At 37.5% G+C, this 18,261-nt stretch overlaps 3 non-coding genes across 3 annotated transcripts; all 3 read right to left on the bottom strand.

Annotated features, from left to right (window-relative positions):
* Positions 1 to 7,604: 7,604 nt before the first annotated feature.
* Positions 7,605 to 7,676, bottom strand: Trnae-uuc (transfer RNA glutamic acid (anticodon UUC)). The gene has a single exon. It is a non-coding gene; the product is annotated as a tRNA-Glu (tRNA).
* Positions 7,677 to 14,340: 6,664 nt separating this feature from the next.
* Trnae-uuc (transfer RNA glutamic acid (anticodon UUC)) lies at positions 14,341 to 14,412 on the bottom strand. The gene has a single exon. It is a non-coding gene; the product is annotated as a tRNA-Glu (tRNA).
* A 2,224-nt stretch (positions 14,413 to 16,636) lies between these two features.
* Positions 16,637 to 16,709, bottom strand: Trnae-uuc (transfer RNA glutamic acid (anticodon UUC)). Its single transcript has one exon. It is a non-coding gene; the product is annotated as a tRNA-Glu (tRNA).
* Between the last annotated feature and the right edge of the window lie 1,552 nt (positions 16,710 to 18,261).

Here is an 18,261-nt window from a genome sequence, read left to right on the forward strand (position 1 = left end):
TTAAGTTCAATACTATTATTTAATGACGTTTCGATAGTCAATCCCGCTGTGACGTCGTAGAGATGTTCACATACGCTATACCATCGTAGCGATACTAATACACATATGACATCTTAGCGATAACATGAGCCTTGTTCTGAGAAAACTGGGCATAATTCTTGTGTGTAAATTATCGTCCCAGATTAGCCTGTGCAGTCCGCACAGGCTAATCAGGGACGACACTTTCCGCTTTTATGAAATTTTCGTTTAAATGAAATCTCTTCTTAGCAAAAATCCAATTTAGGCGGAAAGTGTTGTCCCTGATTAGCCTGTGCGGACTGCACAGGCTAATCTGGGATGACACTTTACGCACATGCATTATGCCCAGTTTTCTCAGAACACGACCTGCTTTTACGTCAGTCATATCAATACCATCAACCACTAAAAGGTCGGAACGACACGTAACCCGCTACGAGGTCGTAACGACCATCATACTTGTACCGCTTTTAGGTCGTAACGATAATCACACTTGACCAGGTTTGAGTTCGTAACGATAATCACACTTAAAAAGGTTTGAGTTCGTAACGATAATCAAACCTAACCAGGTTTGAGGTCGTAACGGTAATAACACTTAACCAGGGTTGAGTTCGTAACGATAATAACACTTAACCAGGGTTGAGTTCGTAACGATAATAACACTTAACCCGCTATGAGATCGTAACGATACTCACACCCGCTCTGATGTGAGCGCCATGCACTCACACGCTATGCTGTTGTACACATAGCGATACTCACACCCGCTGTGACACAGGTACTTGAATTTGTTTGTCCTTATATATATATATTTATATATAGTAGTAGTAGCAGTAGCAGTAGCAGTAGTAGAAGTAGAAGTAGAAGTAGTAATAATATCAATAATAATAGTAATAAACAAGATGCGTTTGTGAAACACAATGTCCCCCTATATGACGTTTGACTTTGAAGGATGACCTTGACCTTGTGAAGGATGACCTTGACCTTTCACCACTCAAAATGTACAGCTCCATGAGATACACATGCATGCCAAATATCAAGTTGCTATATTCAATATTGCAAAAGTATTCATAAAATAAGCGATTTGGGCCACATATATTTGACCTCTGACCTTGAAGGATGACCTTGACCTTGACCTTTCTTCACTCAAACTGTGCGGCTCCATGAGATGCACATGCATGCCAAATATCAAGTTGCTATCTTCAATATTGCAAAAGTATTTATAAAATAAGCGATTTGGGCCACATATATTTGACCTCTGACCTTGAAGGATGACCTTGACCTTGACCTGTCACCACTCATAATGTGCAGCTCCATGAGATACACATGCATGCCAAATATCAAGTTGCTATCTTCAATATTGCAAAAGTATTCATAAAATGAGCGATTTTGGCCATATATATTTGACCTCTGACCTTGAAGGATGACCTTGACCTTTCACCACTCAAAATGTGCAGCTTCATGAGATACACATGCATGCCAAATATGAAGTTGCTATCTTCAATATAGCAAAAGTTATTGCAAAATGTTAAAGTTGGCGCAGACAGACCAACAGACAGGGCAAAAACAATATGTCCCCCACTACTATAGTGGGGGACATAAAAATGCAACTCTTGTTTGTTAGAGTACTACACAACTTATTACATTTCAGTTGTTTTGAAAGAACAGTTATTATATATATATATATATATATATATATATATATATATATATATATATATATATATATATATATATATATATATATATATACAGGGCAGTTATGGTAATTTTGAAGATCGTTTTTACTTGGAAACTTAATACAATTATTGTTAATAAATTGAGAAATGTCAATTCAAAACTGTATATATATATATATATATATATATATATATATATATATATATATATATATATATATATATATATATATATATATATTATATTTGCCAAAAAAGTACCTGTGCGATTCACAAAATAACAAGGGCTGTTTGTAAAACATGCATGCCCCCCATATGGGCTCTCCGTTGTAGTGAGAGCCATTGTGTGAATATGTTTTTTGTCACTGTGACCTTGACCTTTGACCTAGTGACCTGAAAATCAATAGGGGTCATCTGCCAGTCACGATCAATGTACCTTTGAAGTTTCATGATCCTAGCCATAAGCATTCTTGAGTTATCATCCGGAAACCATTTTACTATTTCGGGTCACCGTGACCTTGACCTTTGACCTAGTGACCTGAAAATCAATAGGGGTCATCTGCGAGTCATTTTCAATCTACCTATTAAGTTGCATGATCCTAGGAATAAGCGTTCTTCAGTTATCATCCGGAAACCATTTTACTATTTCGGGTCATCGTGACCTTGACCTTTGACCTAGTGACCTGAAAATCAATAGGGGTCATCTGCGAGTCATGATTAATCTACCTCTCAAGTTTCATGATCATAGGCCTAAGCGTTCTTGAGTTATCATCCGGAAACCATTTTACTATTTCGGGTCACTGTGACCTTGACCTTTGACCTTGTCCTGAAAATCAATAGGGGTCATCTGCGAGTCATGATCAATCTACCTATCAAGTTTCATGATCCTAGGCCTAAGCGTTCTTGAGTTATCATCCGGAAACCATTTTGCTATTTCGGGTCACCGTGACCTTGACCTTTGACCTAGTGACCTCAAAATCAATAGGGGTCATCTGCGAATCATGATCAATGTACCTATGAAGTTTCATGATCCTAGGCCCAAGCGTTCTTGAGTTATCGTCTGACAACCACCTGGTGGACGGACCGACCGACCGACAGACCGACAGACCGACAGACCGACCGACAGACCGACATGAGCAAAGCAATATACCCCCTCTTCTTCGAAGGGGGGCATTATAAGTGACCGGAGTAAAAACTCGCTCTTGTGCAAAGGATGACTGCAACCATATGTATTTGAAATACCATGGACGGTATTGCTCAAATCGCCATGATTTGAATTATTTATCACATAATATATCATTGCTCAAGTTAAGTTGGCAAATGGAATAATGTCGGAAAATATTAAATTAATAATATCATCATTCTGAGTTTAAATAGGCATAATAGTCGTGTTAATCAACTTAATGATATTTTACCAACACAAATGTGCCATCAAATGGTTCAAGAGCCACTACCACAAACTTCCGAAATACCGGGTAATTCATTCGACAATGGTCAGAGCATCCATCATAAGAATGTTTTTTCAAAACAACTGAAATGTAATAAGTTGTCTAGTACTGTAACAAACACGAGTTGCATTTTTTATTACTATTATTATTGATATTATTGCTACTTCTACTTCTACTACTGCTACTGCTGCTGCTACTACTACTTCTACTTCTACTTCTACTACTGCTACTGCTGCTGCTACTACTACTTCTTTATTACCGTGATTAATATGCGCGCAAATAAGCTGTCAACAACTAATTGACAATTGACATTTCTCAATTTATTAACAATAATTGTATTAAATTTCCAAGTAAAAACGATCTTCAAAATTACCATAACTGCCCTGAAGAAAGGAAATATAGTGTTTCAAGCGCAAGCAAATATGGTTTGGGGTTTATTAAGATAAATGCATTATACTGATAAGGGTCGAATATCAAAGAAATGGTACTGCTGCTGTTTTGCATAGGTCACACATCCAGCACAGACATGCAAGAAAAGTGGATATTTTAGACGTGTGTTCTTATTTTTCTGTAAGGCACATTGTCATACATTATAATAAATTTTGAATTATTTTCAAATTAAATATTTACTATAATATGATAATGCTTATACGTTGATTTAAACAATTAAATGTTATCTTATATGTTAACAAGCAGATTTTAACAGAGACTATTCAAACAAGTTTGTAGAGGTCCCTGTTTTGAACTCCGAATATTTAATCAGAGTGTACCGGAATTATACATGTAAAAAATAAAGTAACGTTCAGTGTTTTATACAGCAATCAATTATTGGATTTATTTATATTATAATGAAACAAGTGACAGTTAATCATCAATGCCAAGTGACGTTATTATACATGGCGTGTTCTGAGACGTTTGGTACTAATTCGGAAAGCGTCCTAATGAGAAAAACTCATTTGAAATGACGTCGCTTAACTTGCGCTTAATTTTGTTTAGTTTACCTTATGTTTTCAGTGATTTTACTGTTTAGGGTATTTTAGTAATATAAAAATGGGCACACACTGGCCATGGAAAGAATTGTCTATTAAACCAATAGTATTCCAAATTTTCGACGAAAAACTTAACAGACGCTTTATTATTTTACCGGTTTTAAACGAGGACTAATGATTATTAAACCAATATTTCTATAAAAAAAAATCTACCGGGTAAATCATGAGTGTTTATTTGCTTGTTCAAACATCATGTGTACATTATTTTTCTAATCTATTAAAGTCATTTTGAACTTCATCATTTCATCCTACAAGTAAACAAGTCCCTTTAACAATCCCTGGGTCTGGATTGTTTCACCAATACACATGCCCGATTAAATGTTCTCCGCAATTCATAGATTTTTGAACATATATTCAGTAATGGTTTGGTTGGTGCCGTCATTTTTTGCAATGCGTATTTTGATTGAGCTAAAATGATCTTCGTTACTTGTAATTATAATATATAATATATAAAAACAAGAAACCGTCGGAGACGGGTGATACTCCCCAAAGGTTGTTTTTTTGTCACAATATTGCACTATATATTCAGATAAAAGGAAACGTCTTGAGGGGCATAACTTTGGACAAAAAATACGATGGATGGTTTAGCAACTTAAAAATTTCAAAGGGCCATAACTCTCTAAATAAATCATCTAACCAAAACCCACAAATAATATGCGCATCTCCTAAATGTAGTTAAGCTTCCCATAAAGCTTCATTGAATTCCAGTCAGTAGATGGGGAGAAATAGCCCGGACAAGAATTGCACTATATGTACAGTTTATAGAAAATTTCAAAGGGCTATAACTCTGTAAAAAAATCACCCGACCATAACCGGCTGATAATATGCACATCTCCTCTTGGTAGTGAAGCTTCCCATAAAGTTTCATTGAATTCCCGTAATAAGTTGCTGAGAAATAGCTCGGACAAGAATTGCACTATATGTACAATGGAAAATTTCAAAGGGTCATAACTCTGTGAAAAAAATCATCTGACGAGAACCGTCTGATAATATGCACATCTCGCCTTGGTAGTGAAGCTTCCCATAAAGTTTCATTGAATTCCAGTCATTAGTTGCTGAGAAATAGCCCGGACAAGAATTGCATTATATGTACAATGGAAAATTTCAAAGGGCCATAACTCTATGAAAAATCATCCGACGAGAACCGGCTGATAATATGCACATCTCCTCTTGGTAGTGAAGCTTCCCATTAAGTTTCATTGAATTTCAGTCTTAAGTTGCTGAGAAATAGCCCGGACAAGAATTGCACCATATGTACAATGGAAAATTTCAAAGGGCCATAACTCTATGAAAAATCGTCCGACGAGAACCGGCTGATAATATGCACATCTCCTCTTGGTAGTGAAGCTTCCCATAAAGTTTCATTGAATTCCAGTCTTTAGTTGCTGAGAAAAATAGCCCGGACAAGAATTGCACTATATGTACAGTTAATGGAAAATTTCAAAGGTCTATAACTCTGTGAAAAATCATCCGACCATAACCCGCTGATAATATGCACATCTCCTCTTGGCAGTAAAGCTTCCCATAAAGTTTCATTGAATTCCGGTCATTAGTTGCTGAGAAATAGCCCGGACAAGAATTGCACTATATGTACAGTCAATGGAAAATTTCAAAGGGCCATAACTCTGTGAAAAATCATCCGACCAGAACCCGCTGATAATATGCACAACTCGTCTTGGTAGTGAAGCTTCCCATTAAGTTTCATTGAATTCCGGTCATTAGTTTCTGAGAAATAGCCCGGAAAAAAATTGTGCACGGACGGACACACGGACGGACAGACGAAGCGGCGACTATATGCTCCCCCCAAAATAAATTTTGGATGAGCATAAAAAAATCCTGTGCCGGTAATCTAAACCCGGTCGATTGTAGACAGGCCAATGGGCGGTCAAATACTGATATCACACACATATCACAATAGAGGTTAGCAAAAGCCTTCTTTGCTACGTAGGCTATACCAAATTCATGTTGATATATTTATTTGTTTTACAATTGATTTAATGCACCTCTTACACATTCGATCGCTGATAAACAACAACAATATCCACACCACTTAGAATTGTGATCAAATAAATATATGTTGCATTATTTTTTAAACATAATTTATAAAAGTCTTACTATAAGAAAGAATACGACTTATTTTGTTGTTTTGTTGTGTTTTTTTTTCAATATTTAGTTTTCCGATCACATTCTCTGATGAACAATGCCGCTGCTTTATCAGCAGTATAAACCGAATATCAAAATTTCATAAGAAAAAATACATTATTAACAATTAGGTAAGTGCAAACCTTTTCGTGCATACGATCAGACCATTTATATCGTTGAAAAAAAAATAAAAAATTCAAACACGATTCAAACACGATTGTTTTTTACTGTTATCTTTTTTTTTTATCAAATATATTGTCGTGATTTGGTTATATCATGCAAACGTCTTGAAATAGCACCCTGATACATATCATATTATTGGCTGTTTTATGCTTTTCAAATAACGACTTAAAAATGAACACTTTGGAAAACAAGGGCTGTTTGTAAAACATGCATGCCCCCCATATGGGCTGTCCGTTGTAGTGGCAGCCATTGTGTGAATACGATTTTTGTCACAGTGACCTTGACCTTTGACCTAGTGACCTGAAAATCAATAGGGGTCATCTGCGGGTCACGATCAATGTACCTATGAAGTGTCATGATCCAAGGCAAAAGCGTTCTTGAGTAATCATCCGAAAATCATTTTACTATTTCTGGTCACCGTGACCTTGACCTTTGACCTTGTGACTTCAAAATCAATAGGGGTAATCTGCAAGTCATGATCAATCTACCTTTGAAGTTTCATGATCCTAGGTGTATGCGTTCTTGAGTTATCATCCGAAAACCATTTTACTATTTCGGGTCACCGTGACCTTGACCTTTGACCTAGTGACCTCAAAATCAATAGGGGTCATCTGCGAGTCATGATCAATCTATCCATGAAGTTTCATGATCCTAGGCGTATGCGTTCTTGAGTTATCATCCGGAAACCATTTAACTATTTCGGGTCACCGTGACCTTTGACCTAGTGACCTCAAAATCAATAGGGGTCATCTGCAAGTCATGATCAATCTACCCATGAAGTTTCATGATCCTAGGCGTATGCGTTCTTGAGTTATCATTCAAAAACCATTTTACTATTTCTTGTCACTGTGACCTTGACCTTTGACCTAGTGACCTCAAAATCAATAGGGGTCATCTGCAAGTCATGATCAATGTACCTATGAAGTTTCATGATCCTAGGCCCAAACGTTCTTGAGTTATCGTCTGACAACCACCTGGTGGACGGACCGACCGACAGACCGACCGACAGACCGACCGACAGACCTACCGACAGACCGACATGAGCAAAGCAATATACCCCCTCTTCTTCGAAGGGGGGCATAAAAATATGCTTCCGGTGCCGGGAATCGAACCCGGGCCGCCTGGGTGAAAACCAGGAATCCTAACCACTAGACCACACCGGATTATTGTCGATCCAGGCCGCGGTCGCGATATTGTAACCAGTGGTCTTGAGCCGCATGGAGCCGAGGTCATACCAAAGTGACTAAGTTTCGAGTAATAGAGCTGGAGGGTTGGTCAATCGAACTTAACACACAAGAACACATGTCTGTGAACGTATAATAGTATTGTGGCTGATTTCTGTCTCATCGTTGACGGTTCCGGACGGTTGGCGTCGCCAACGCTGAAGATCGAAAAAAAAGAAGTGCCAGATATACAAAATTAAAGAAATCATACAATTCATTCGATAAGATTATGTTTAGGATAAAAAATAAACCCAGTCGGCGTTGGTTCCATTCCCCGCAGCTGCACACACATATGTGTTATTACCTCAACGATTTATCGCGATAAATGTTGTTAATAATTATAAAAACATATAATGATTATCAATTGCAGTCAACGTTTCTTCATAAATATTACCAATGCACTTCATTAGTATTCGGGTTTAGATTTTAAATCTGGATTGTTTGGCATCCGGAAACCATATTACTATTTCGGGTCACCGTGTCCTTGACCTTTGACCTAGTGACCTGAAAATCAATAGGGGTCAACTGCGAGTCATGATCAATGTACCTATGAAGTTTCATGATCCTAGGCATAAGCGTTCTTGAGTTATCATCCGGAAACCATTTTACTATATCGGGTCACCATGACCTTGACCTTTGACCTAGTGACTTCAAAATCAATAGGGGTCATCTGCGAGTCATGATTAATGTACCTATAAAGTTTCATGATCGTAGCCATAAGCGTTCTAGAGTTATTATCCGGAAATCATTTTACTATTTCGGATCACTGTGACTTTGACCTTTGATATAATGACCTGAAAATCAATAGGGGTCAACTGCGAGTCATGATCAATCTACCTATCAAGTTTCATGATCCTAGACATAAGCGTTCTTGAGTTATCATCCGGAAACCATTTTACTATTTCGGGTCACCGTGGTCTTGACCTTTGACCTAGTGACCTGAAAATCAATAGGGGTCATCTGCCAGTCATTATCAATCTACCTATCAAGTTTCATGATCCTAAGTATAAGCGTTCTGGAGTAATCATCCGGAAACCATTTTACTATTTCGGGTCACCGTGACCTTGACCTTTGACCTAGTGACCTGAAAATCAATAAGGGTCGTCTGCCAGTCATTATCAATCTACCTATTAAAATTCACGATTCTAGGCATAAGCGTTCTTGAGTTATCATCCGGAAACCATTTTACTAATTCGGGTCACCGTGACCTTGACCTTTGACCTAGTGACCTGAAAATCAATAGGGGTCATCTGTGAATCTTGATCAACCTTCCTATTAAGTTTCATGATCCTAGGCATAAGCGTTCTTGAGTTATCATTCGGAAACCATTTTACTATTTCGGGTCACTGTGACCTTGACCTTTGACCTAGTGACCTGAAAATCAATAGGGGTCATCTGCGAGTCATGATTAATCTACCTCTCAAGTTTCATGATCATAGGCCTAAGCGTTCTTGAGTTATCATCCGGAAACCATTTTACTATTTCGGGTCACTGTGACCTTGACCTTTGACCTTGTCCTGAAAATCAATAGGGGTCATCTGCGAGTCATGATCAATCTACCTATCAAGTTTCATGATCCTAGGCCTAAGCGTTCTTGAGTTATCATCCGGAAACCATTTTGCTATTTCGGGTCACCGTGACCTTGACCTTTGACCTAGTGACCTCAAAATCAATAGGGGTCATCTGCGAATCATGATCAATGTACCTATGAAGTTTCATGATCCTAGGCCCAAGCGTTCTTGAGTTATCGTCTGACAACCACCTGGTGGACGGACCGACCGACCGACAGACCGACAGACCGACAGACCGACCGACAGACCGACATGAGCAAAGCAATATACCCCCTCTTCTTCGAAGGGGGGCATTATAAGTGACCGGAGTAAAAACTCGCTCTTGTGCAAAGGATGACTGCAACCATATGTATTTGAAATACCATGGACGGTATTGCTCAAATCGCCATGATTTGAATTATTTATCACATAATATATCATTGCTCAAGTTAAGTTGGCAAATGGAATAATGTCGGAAAATATTAAATTAATAATATCATCATTCTGAGTTTAAATAGGCATAATAGTCGTGTTAATCAACTTAATGATATTTTACCAACACAAATGTGCCATCAAATGGTTCAAGAGCCACTACCACAAACTTCCGAAATACCGGGTAATTCATTCGACAATGGTCAGAGCATCCATCATAAGAATGTTTTTTCAAAACAACTGAAATGTAATAAGTTGTCTAGTACTGTAACAAACACGAGTTGCATTTTTTATTACTATTATTATTGATATTATTGCTACTTCTACTTCTACTACTGCTACTGCTGCTGCTACTACTACTTCTACTTCTACTTCTACTACTGCTACTGCTGCTGCTACTACTACTTCTTTATTACCGTGATTAATATGCGCGCAAATAAGCTGTCAACAACTAATTGACAATTGACATTTCTCAATTTATTAACAATAATTGTATTAAATTTCCAAGTAAAAACGATCTTCAAAATTACCATAACTGCCCTGAAGAAAGGAAATATAGTGTTTCAAGCGCAAGCAAATATGGTTTGGGGTTTATTAAGATAAATGCATTATACTGATAAGGGTCGAATATCAAAGAAATGGTACTGCTGCTGTTTTGCATAGGTCACACATCCAGCACAGACATGCAAGAAAAGTGGATATTTTAGACGTGTGTTCTTATTTTTCTGTAAGGCACATTGTCATACATTATAATAAATTTTGAATTATTTTCAAATTAAATATTTACTATAATATGATAATGCTTATACGTTGATTTAAACAATTAAATGTTATCTTATATGTTAACAAGCAGATTTTAACAGAGACTATTCAAACAAGTTTGTAGAGGTCCCTGTTTTGAACTCCGAATATTTAATCAGAGTGTACCGGAATTATACATGTAAAAAATAAAGTAACGTTCAGTGTTTTATACAGCAATCAATTATTGGATTTATTTATATTATAATGAAACAAGTGACAGTTAATCATCAATGCCAAGTGACGTTATTATACATGGCGTGTTCTGAGACGTTTGGTACTAATTCGGAAAGCGTCCTAATGAGAAAAACTCATTTGAAATGACGTCGCTTAACTTGCGCTTAATTTTGTTTAGTTTACCTTATGTTTTCAGTGATTTTACTGTTTAGGGTATTTTAGTAATATAAAAATGGGCACACACTGGCCATGGAAAGAATTGTCTATTAAACCAATAGTATTCCAAATTTTCGACGAAAAACTTAACAGACGCTTTATTATTTTACCGGTTTTAAACGAGGACTAATGATTATTAAACCAATATTTCTATAAAAAAAAATCTACCGGGTAAATCATGAGTGTTTATTTGCTTGTTCAAACATCATGTGTACATTATTTTTCTAATCTATTAAAGTCATTTTGAACTTCATCATTTCATCCTACAAGTAAACAAGTCCCTTTAACAATCCCTGGGTCTGGATTGTTTCACCAATACACATGCCCGATTAAATGTTCTCCGCAATTCATAGATTTTTGAACATATATTCAGTAATGGTTTGGTTGGTGCCGTCATTTTTTGCAATGCGTATTTTGATTGAGCTAAAATGATCTTCGTTACTTGTAATTATAATATATAATATATAAAAACAAGAAACCGTCGGAGACGGGTGATACTCCCCAAAGGTTGTTTTTTTGTCACAATATTGCACTATATATTCAGATAAAAGGAAACGTCTTGAGGGGCATAACTTTGGACAAAAAATACGATGGATGGTTTAGCAACTTAAAAATTTCAAAGGGCCATAACTCTCTAAATAAATCATCTAACCAAAACCCACAAATAATATGCGCATCTCCTAAATGTAGTTAAGCTTCCCATAAAGCTTCATTGAATTCCAGTCAGTAGATGGGGAGAAATAGCCCGGACAAGAATTGCACTATATGTACAGTTTATAGAAAATTTCAAAGGGCTATAACTCTGTAAAAAAATCACCCGACCATAACCGGCTGATAATATGCACATCTCCTCTTGGTAGTGAAGCTTCCCATAAAGTTTCATTGAATTCCCGTAATAAGTTGCTGAGAAATAGCTCGGACAAGAATTGCACTATATGTACAATGGAAAATTTCAAAGGGTCATAACTCTGTGAAAAAAATCATCTGACGAGAACCGTCTGATAATATGCACATCTCGCCTTGGTAGTGAAGCTTCCCATAAAGTTTCATTGAATTCCAGTCATTAGTTGCTGAGAAATAGCCCGGACAAGAATTGCATTATATGTACAATGGAAAATTTCAAAGGGCCATAACTCTATGAAAAATCATCCGACGAGAACCGGCTGATAATATGCACATCTCCTCTTGGTAGTGAAGCTTCCCATTAAGTTTCATTGAATTTCAGTCTTAAGTTGCTGAGAAATAGCCCGGACAAGAATTGCACCATATGTACAATGGAAAATTTCAAAGGGCCATAACTCTATGAAAAATCGTCCGACGAGAACCGGCTGATAATATGCACATCTCCTCTTGGTAGTGAAGCTTCCCATAAAGTTTCATTGAATTCCAGTCTTTAGTTGCTGAGAAAAATAGCCCGGACAAGAATTGCACTATATGTACAGTTAATGGAAAATTTCAAAGGTCTATAACTCTGTGAAAAATCATCCGACCATAACCCGCTGATAATATGCACATCTCCTCTTGGCAGTAAAGCTTCCCATAAAGTTTCATTGAATTCCGGTCATTAGTTGCTGAGAAATAGCCCGGACAAGAATTGCACTATATGTACAGTCAATGGAAAATTTCAAAGGGCCATAACTCTGTGAAAAATCATCCGACCAGAACCCGCTGATAATATGCACAACTCGTCTTGGTAGTGAAGCTTCCCATTAAGTTTCATTGAATTCCGGTCATTAGTTTCTGAGAAATAGCCCGGAAAAAAATTGTGCACGGACGGACACACGGACGGACAGACGAAGCGGCGACTATATGCTCCCCCCAAAATAAATTTTGGATGAGCATAAAAAAATCCTGTGCCGGTAATCTAAACCCGGTCGATTGTAGACAGGCCAATGGGCGGTCAAATACTGATATCACACACATATCACAATAGAGGTTAGCAAAAGCCTTCTTTGCTACGTAGGCTATACCAAATTCATGTTGATATATTTATTTGTTTTACAATTGATTTAATGCACCTCTTACACATTCGATCGCTGATAAACAACAACAATATCCACACCACTTAGAATTGTGATCAAATAAATATATGTTGCATTATTTTTTAAACATAATTTATAAAAGTCTTACTATAAGAAAGAATACGACTTATTTTGTTGTTTTGTTGTGTTTTTTTTTCAATATTTAGTTTTCCGATCACATTCTCTGATGAACAATGCCGCTGCTTTATCAGCAGTATAAACCGAATATCAAAATTTCATAAGAAAAAATACATTATTAACAATTAGGTAAGTGCAAACCTTTTCGTGCATACGATCAGACCATTTATATCGTTGAAAAAAAAATAAAAAATTCAAACACGATTCAAACACGATTGTTTTTTACTGTTATCTTTTTTTTTTATCAAATATATTGTCGTGATTTGGTTATATCATGCAAACGTCTTGAAATAGCACCCTGATACATATCATATTATTGGCTGTTTTATGCTTTTCAAATAACGACTTAAAAATGAACACTTTGGAAAACAAGGGCTGTTTGTAAAACATGCATGCCCCCCATATGGGCTGTCCGTTGTAGTGGCAGCCATTGTGTGAATACGATTTTTGTCACAGTGACCTTGACCTTTGACCTAGTGACCTGAAAATCAATAGGGGTCATCTGCGGGTCACGATCAATGTACCTATGAAGTGTCATGATCCAAGGCAAAAGCGTTCTTGAGTAATCATCCGAAAATCATTTTACTATTTCTGGTCACCGTGACCTTGACCTTTGACCTTGTGACTTCAAAATCAATAGGGGTAATCTGCAAGTCATGATCAATCTACCTTTGAAGTTTCATGATCCTAGGTGTATGCGTTCTTGAGTTATCATCCGAAAACCATTTTACTATTTCGGGTCACCGTGACCTTGACCTTTGACCTAGTGACCTCAAAATCAATAGGGGTCATCTGCGAGTCATGATCAATCTATCCATGAAGTTTCATGATCCTAGGCGTATGCGTTCTTGAGTTATCATCCGGAAACCATTTAACTATTTCGGGTCACCGTGACCTTTGACCTAGTGACCTCAAAATCAATAGGGGTCATCTGCAAGTCATGATCAATCTACCCATGAAGTTTCATGATCCTAGGCGTATGCGTTCTTGAGTTATCATTCAAAAACCATTTTACTATTTCTTGTCACTGTGACCTTGACCTTTGACCTAGTGACCTCAAAATCAATAGGGGTCATCTGCAAGTCATGATCAATGTACCTATGAAGTTTCATGATCCTAGGCCCAAACGTTCTTGAGTTATCGTCTGACAACCACCTGGTGGACGGACCGACCGACAGACCGACCGACAGACCGACCGACAGACCTACCGACAGACCGACATGAGCAAAGCAATATACCCCCTCTTCTTCGAAGGGGGGCATAAAAATATGCTTCCGGTGCCGGGAATCGAACCCGGGCCGCCTGGGTGAAAACCAGGAATCCTAACCACTAGACCACACCGGATTATTGTCGATCCAGGCCGCGGTCGCGATATTGTAACCAGTGGTCTTGAGCCGCATGGAGCCGAGGTCATACCAAAGTGACTAAGTTTCGAGTAATAGAGCTGGAGGGTTGGTCAATCGAACTTAACACACAAGAACACATGTCTGTGAACGTATAATAGTATTGTGGCTGATTTCTGTCTCATCGTTGACGGTTCCGGACGGTTGGCGTCGCCAACGCTGAAGATCGAAAAAAAAGAAGTGCCAGATATACAAAATTAAAGAAATCATACAATTCATTCGATAAGATTATGTTTAGGATAAAAAATAAACCCAGTCGGCGTTGGTTCCATTCCCCGCAGCTGCACACACATATGTGTTATTACCTCAACGATTTATCGCGATAAATGTTGTTAATAATTATAAAAACATATAATGATTATCAATTGCAGTCAACGTTTCTTCATAAATATTACCAATGCACTTCATTAGTATTCGGGTTTAGATTTTAAATCTGGATTGTTTGGCATCCGGAAACCATATTACTATTTCGGGTCACCGTGTCCTTGACCTTTGACCTAGTGACCTGAAAATCAATAGGGGTCAACTGCGAGTCATGATCAATGTACCTATGAAGTTTCATGATCCTAGGCATAAGCGTTCTTGAGTTATCATCCGGAAACCATTTTACTATATCGGGTCACCATGACCTTGACCTTTGACCTAGTGACTTCAAAATCAATAGGGGTCATCTGCGAGTCATGATTAATGTACCTATAAAGTTTCATGATCGTAGCCATAAGCGTTCTAGAGTTATTATCCGGAAATCATTTTACTATTTCGGATCACTGTGACTTTGACCTTTGATATAATGACCTGAAAATCAATAGGGGTCAACTGCGAGTCATGATCAATCTACCTATCAAGTTTCATGATCCTAGACATAAGCGTTCTTGAGTTATCATCCGGAAACCATTTTACTATTTCGGGTCACCGTGGTCTTGACCTTTGACCTAGTGACCTGAAAATCAATAGGGGTCATCTGCCAGTCATTATCAATCTACCTATCAAGTTTCATGATCCTAAGTATAAGCGTTCTGGAGTAATCATCCGGAAACCATTTTACTATTTCGGGTCACCGTGACCTTGACCTTTGACCTAGTGACCTGAAAATCAATAAGGGTCGTCTGCCAGTCATTATCAATCTACCTATTAAAATTCACGATTCTAGGCATAAGCGTTCTTGAGTTATCATCCGGAAACCATTTTACTAATTCGGGTCACCGTGACCTTGACCTTTGACCTAGTGACCTGAAAATCAATAGGGGTCATCTGTGAATCTTGATCAACCTTCCTATTAAGTTTCATGATCCTAGGCATAAGCGTTCTTGAGTTATCATTCGGAAACCATTTTACTATTTCGGGTCACTGTGACCTTGACCTTTGACCTAGTGACCTCAAAATCAATAGGGGTCATCTGCGAGTCATGATCAATGTTCCTATGAAGTTTCATGATCCTAGGTCCAAGCGTTCTTGAGTAATCATCCGGAAACCACCTGGTGGATGGACCGATAGACCGACCGACCGACATGTGCAAAGCATTATACCCCCTCTTCTTCGAAGGGGGGGGGCATAATATTTGATGCTATGCATACATCTACATATAATAGATGAGTTTAAAGTATAACCAACAAACTATTACAAAAATTAATGACCATGGATATCGCTTACTTGATGAATAAGCTTACAATGGACAGTACGCTTACGTATAAAGCTGCAAAATGATACGATTACATAAAGATAAAACAATATCGAGAATTTCAGTCACGAGGTAAGTTAATTATTGTTGAAAGTTGATTAAATAATGTCTCGTTGTGTTATTTTATTTAGTCATGCTGTGATTGATCTGAAAATGATTTTCATTTTATAAATTGAAAATAATTTCAAAACAACAACAACGATTTCCGGTGACGGATTTCGAACCGAGGCCGTATCGGCAAAAACCACTCGACGATAAAATACCGATATCACAGTATACTATATACTATACTATAGGAGATTGCACCAACCTTCTTCTCTACTTACTATACACTATACTATAAACTATTTTACCAAATTAATAATATATTTTCAGCGTCTTCCGAACTGATAGGATTCGCGGCAGCGTAAAGCTATGATATTCTTTCCTGTCATGCAAAACTAAATCAAACTACAACATTCTTATTTAAGCATACAGAAACAATTATTTCCGGTGCCGGGAAATCGAACCCGGGCCGCCTGGGTGAAAACCAGGAATCCTAACCAGTAGACCACACTGGATTGTTATTATAAATCGTCAAAAAGAAGTACATGTACATGCTATTGTACATATCACCGGTCTGATTATCGTTCATACGCACCCGTCGTCAGATGCACTTGCGTTCGCAACAGTGTTGATTCACAATATGTTTAAAAGGTCTTCCGGCTAACCGGATTCCGGCACCAAAAGATTGTATTCCTCAAATACCACTACATTCACATCTGATATATCAACAATGTACTCTCAATCTCTCTCCTATAATAATCTTAAATAAAATACAATGCGTTTCTTGAAGCGTCTGGGCAGTCTGTATCAAACATGACACACATCAAAATGATATACCGGGTTATAATTTAAAAAATACATATTAACAAACATAATGTTACCTACATGAAAAACATTTCATTCATACACATATACAATATCCGCCTATTTTGTTTATTATCTTTATTGTCTATAAGTTATCCGATATGTCTTTACAGTTCGACTTCCAAAGCAGAATGACGGAAAACCGCCATTCACGCTCGATTTTCTCGTGCTCACTTCCATCGTTAATTAAAAAAATTGCATTCGTAAACTCAAGCGATGAAAAGTAAGATCTCTAACAAGTGAGACAAAGTGTAACCTATACAAATGTATGTGTATACCGACAATATCCTTCTTCTGTTATGTTGAAAATGTGAACATTTTTTCCGGTGCCGGGAATCAAACCCGTACTTCCTGTGTAAAAACCAGCAATCCTTACCACTAGAGCACACAGGAGAACGAATACATTGCGCAAAAAGAAGTATATAAATACCGGTAAGCGATGTGCTTATCGTTGATACGAGCAAATGTGAAGCACCTTTAAACAGACGCACTTAGTCCATACAGATATTGATTCAACATACGCACTTATTCCGTACCGATATTGATTCTACATACAATGTACGCACTTAGTCCATACCGATATTGATTCAACACACGCACTTAGTCCATACCGATATCGATTCAACTGACGCACTTAGTCCATACCGATATTGATTCAACAGACGCACTTAGTTCATACCGATATTAATTCAACAGATGCACTTAGTCCATACTGATATTGATTCAACACACGCACTTAGTTCATAACAATATTGATTCAACAAAAATACTTAGTCCATTCCGATATTGACTCAACAAACGCACTTTTGTCCATACCGATATTTATTCAACAGACGCACTTAGTCCATACCGATATTGATTCAACAGAAGCACTAAGTTCATACCGATATTGATTCAACAGACGCACTTAGTCCATACCGATATTGATTCAACAGAAGCACTTAATTCATAACAATATTGATTCAACAGAAGCACTTAGTCCATACCGATATTGATTCAACAGACGCATTTAGTCCATTACAATATTGATTCAACAGAAGCGCTTAGTCCATACCGATATTGAGTCTATGTTTCGTGCCTCTGGGCTGGTAGGCTGTTAACATTACAGTAAAAAATCAGCACATTTAATAATGTTTGTTAGAAAAAAAACAATAGTTTACAGTGTAAATATTATGTTTCATGGAAGGTTCCAAATGATAATAA

The sequence above is a fragment of the Dreissena polymorpha genome, chromosome 5, assembly GCF_020536995.1.
Source record: "Dreissena polymorpha isolate Duluth1 chromosome 5, UMN_Dpol_1.0, whole genome shotgun sequence".
Lineage (NCBI taxonomy): Eukaryota > Metazoa > Mollusca > Bivalvia > Myida > Dreissenidae > Dreissena > Dreissena polymorpha.